Source organism: Ziziphus jujuba, chromosome 11 (assembly GCF_031755915.1).
Source record: "Ziziphus jujuba cultivar Dongzao chromosome 11, ASM3175591v1".
Lineage (NCBI taxonomy): Eukaryota > Viridiplantae > Streptophyta > Magnoliopsida > Rosales > Rhamnaceae > Ziziphus > Ziziphus jujuba.
This window is the reverse complement of record NC_083389.1, coordinates 3405983-3410357: the sequence shown is the minus strand read 5'-3', so window position 1 is coordinate 3410357 and position 4375 is coordinate 3405983. Positions and strand designations below refer to the sequence as shown.

At 34.1% G+C, this 4375-nt stretch overlaps 2 pseudogenes; one reads left to right on the top strand and one right to left on the bottom strand.

Annotated features, from left to right (window-relative positions):
• Nucleotides 1–290: 290 nt before the first annotated feature.
• On the bottom strand, nt 291–2375 carry LOC132799929 (protein Ycf2-like; annotated as a pseudogene).
• Nucleotides 2376–2432: 57 nt separating this feature from the next.
• Nucleotides 2433–3873, top strand: LOC125419251 (large ribosomal subunit protein uL2c-like; annotated as a pseudogene).
• The last annotated feature ends 502 nt before the right edge of the window (nt 3874–4375 follow it).

Here is a 4375-nt window from a genome sequence, read left to right as displayed (position 1 = left end):
TAGGAATTTAGTAAACTATGGGGATCTTAAACTTTTGATTCAAAATCATGGTGTAACATGTATCCCCCCCATTCTGGTCACGGAATAGATGAAATAAATCGAAAAATGGATTTTTGTTTAAGAATTAAATCTTATTAAAACTATCCAGTTCATCCTTCGGAACCATATCACATCTGCGATATGATGAATTGATAAGGTATTTTATAAATATGTAATTATCTTGAATATATTAACTATTTCTTTATTTTCCAATCGCCTGGAAAGGATAAAAGGAGCATCTTGTTCTTTCTTCAACAATTTTTGATCTCTAGTAGACCTCTTAGTAGGATTCGAACCCAAATGATGTTTTGACCATCTATTAGAGAAAAAGAACAAATGGATCTTGTAGGATTCCTAAGAAATTCTTCGATTTCTTCCAGAAACAGATGATTACATTTCGTGAAAATCCAAGACATTGAGGAATATCCAAAGAGGCGTTTAGGGAATCAGTTTGATTTGATCTTTGTTCGTTCCGTTTGAAGAAAGGAAGGGTCCCAAAGAATTGATATTTCTTTTAGTTGTTGAATCTCTCTTTGATTGATCAATGTGTGATATTCTGAATCCTCATTACTAATGGAATCAAAATGATCTCTAGATCGATCAGAAGATCCTTTCAATTGGCTAGAATCTGTTACTTGAACAAAACTGGATTTTGTGGAAACATATTGAATATTGGATGATACATTCCGTACCTTGCTAAAAAACTGGTCCTTGTTTACCAACCATATATTGTCTAACCAAATCCAATTCTTTCTCGATATGTTCCTTAAAAAATCAGATTTGTACGGATTCTTCCCCCAACTAAGGAAGAGATCTTGGCGGAATTGCCACATATGAAATTGAGCACAATTTTACAAAGAAATAGCCCACTTGTTTCTCTAGAAGAGATGGGAATCATGCTCAATATCATTTCATTGAATAGTTGACCCAGCTCCTTGTTGTTTGAAGAAACCCTCCGCTTTAATTGTTATTTTCTCACGAAAAGCAACCATGAGATAACAAATCTAGTCTTTCACTAAGATTTTGAATAGCTGTCCCGAATTCAAGTTGATTATGTTTCGCCTCTTCCTCGGAGGAAGACGATAAAACAATTCCAAATCATGGTCCTTGCAGATCAGATCATCCATAGAATATACAAAAAGAAACTCTAGATATTTGATATCTTTCTCTTTGAATGAGATCTTAATTCCAACGACAGTTTCATTAAATATCTTACAACTAGAATCCTTCTTTTTTCTGATCCAGTTCCTCCACCACCCCGAACTCCCGTTAGATTCAGGCATGATACACTTTTTAGTTATTAGGAGAAGCCAAGTACTCTCTTTTGGATCCAGGAAACAGCTCTCAGAGATCTTTTTTTACTTTTGGAAGATACAGGAGCGAAACAATCAATCTATTGATATTGGAAGACCCAAAAGATTCTTCCAATGTACCATTTATGGGTCCAATGAAATTCATATGTATAGGAAGAAGCCTCGCCAAATAAAGATTTTTTCTTTTGACCATCTTTCAATTGTTAATATGATATATAAGGACGGCTGCTACAAATAGTACTACACCCTTGATTGTGAAATATCAATTACTTGTTGAACCATGTAAATGTGAATTGCATGAAAGTAGGATACTCCAAATTTTGGAGTCCAAGAGTTTTATAAAATGTTCTTGATGGAAAAAAATGTGAATGAAAGATCCCACAGAATTGAATTGGGTCCATGAATCTAAGAAATATTGAGAATTCTTAATCTCTCTCAGTGTGTCTCTTACTTCAAAAATCTAGGATTTGAATTGATGTTCTTTCATTGAGTCCTCCTAAATTGCATTGATTTTTCCTAAAGATTTCATTTGAATTGGAATTTGGTTTTTCACCATGTACGAGGATCCCCGCTAAGCAACCATGCCTGAATGGTCAAAGTGCCCAAATCATAATTGGCTAATTCGTAGGTTCAATTCCTACTGGATGCATGCCAATGGGACCCTCCAATAAAATAAGTCTATTGGAAATGGCTCTGTATCAATGGAATCTCATCATCCATACATAACAAATTGGTGTGGTAAATTCATATCATAACATATGAACAGTAAGAACTAGCATTCTTATTGAGACTATAACTCATAGGGAAGAAAATAGATTTATGGATGGAATCTAATATACAGTATTTACAGACAAAAGTATTCAGTTATTGTTGAAAAATCAATATACTTTTAATGTCGAATCAGGATCAACTAGGACAGAAATAAAGCATTGGGCTGAACTCTTCTTTGGTGTCAAGGTAATAGCTATGAATAGTCATCGACATACAATGCATTACAGATGTAATGTCATTACCCTTCAACATGGTTATTCTATTAGACCTGTTAGAAAGAAAAGAATTTAAATCAAAATACTTAATAGCATGCCGATACATTTATAAAAAACTTTTACCCCGAGCACATGCAAAGGAGCCGTAAGCAGTCAAGTGAAATCCAATCCATGAAATAATTTGATCTATGGGCAACACCGTTGTGGTAAAGGTCGTAATGCTAGAGGAATCATTACAACCGGGCATAGAGGGGGAGGTCATAAGCGTCTATACTGTAAAATCAATTTTCGACGGAATGAAAAAGACATATATGGGAGAATCATAACTTTACAATACGATCCTAATTGAAATGCATACATTTATCTCATACACTATGGGGATAGTGAGAAAAGATATATTTTACATTCCAAAGGGGCTATAATTGGAGATACCATTGTTTCTGGTACAGAAGTTCCTATAAAAATGGGAAATCCCCTACCTTTGAGTGCAGTTTGAACTATTGATTTACGTAATTGGAAGTAACCAATTAGGTTTACGATGAAACCTAGAAATCGATCACTAATCCAATTGGAGTACCTTTATAGGACAGAGTTCAATAGAAAACTAAAGAGTAACAGCAGCAAGTCATTGAGTTCAGTAGTTCCTCATATAAAATTATTGATTCTAGAGATATAGTAATATGGAGAAGACAAAATTGTTTCAAGCACCAATAGAATTGGAAGCACCCTTTGTTTCAAGAGAGGAGGACAGGTTATTCACATTTCATTTAATGGTCAGAGGTGAATTGAAAGCTAAGAAAAATAGAGATGTCTCCTACATTACCTGTAATATGTGGAAGTATTGACTCAATTTCATAGAGTCATTCGGTATGAATGTTACATGAAGAACATAAGTGAGATGAAGGAACGAGAAGACCTAGGATGTAGAAGACCATAACATGAGTGATTCGGCAGATTTTGATTCCTATATATCCATTCATGTGGTGCTTACAAGAATTATACGATATATATAAGATCCATCTGTATAGATATCATCATCTACATCCATAAAGTTGTATGCTTTGGAAGAAGCTTGTACAGTTTGGGGAAGGAATTTGATTGATCAAAAAGAAGAATCTACTTCAACTGATATGCCCTTAGGCACGGCTATACATAACATAAAAATCACACTTGGAAAGGTGGACAATTAGCTAGAGCAGCAGGTGCTGTAGCGAAACTGATTACAAAAGAGGGGAAATTGGCCACATTAAAATTACCTTCTGGGGAGGTCCGTTTGATACCCAAAAACTACTCAGCAACAGTCAAACAAGTGGGGAATGTGGGCGTGAACCAGAAGAGTTTGGGTAGAGCTAGATCGAAATATTGGCTAGGTAAGCAACCTGTAGTAAAAGGAGTAGTTATGAACCCTGTAGACCATCTCCATGGGGGTGATGAAGGGAGGGCCCCAATTGGTTGAGAAAAACCCGCAACCCCTTGGGGTTATCCTGCACTTGGAAGAACAAGTAGAAAAAGGAATAAATATAGTGATAGTTTGATTCTTCGTCACCATAGTAAATAGAATTTGTTTCTTGGTCTTTACAAAAAAAATAAATAAATAGAAGTAATTAATTGTGACACGTTCACAAAAAAGAAATGCTTTTGTAGTAAATATTTATGAAGAAAAATAAATACGCTTAACACAAATGCAGAAAAAGAAATAATAGTCACTTGGTCTCGTTTAGTTGATACTTCAATTTAAATTTTAAATTTTTTCTTTATTTAGTCTTTATTTAGTTAATATCTATAGTATATTTAGTTAATATATATAGTATATATAGCTAACTATTTTATTATTTTTAATATTTTTTTGTTTCTAATTTAAATATATATATATATATATATGGGGGAATGACGGGAATTGAACCTGCGCATGGTGGATTCCCAATCCACTGCCTTGATCCACTTGACTACATTGTGCAAACCATATTGAAGCTGACTTGGAGCTTAAATTCGTCAAAAATTGGTTAAAGTTAACTTAGTAAAAAAGCTAGTATTTTA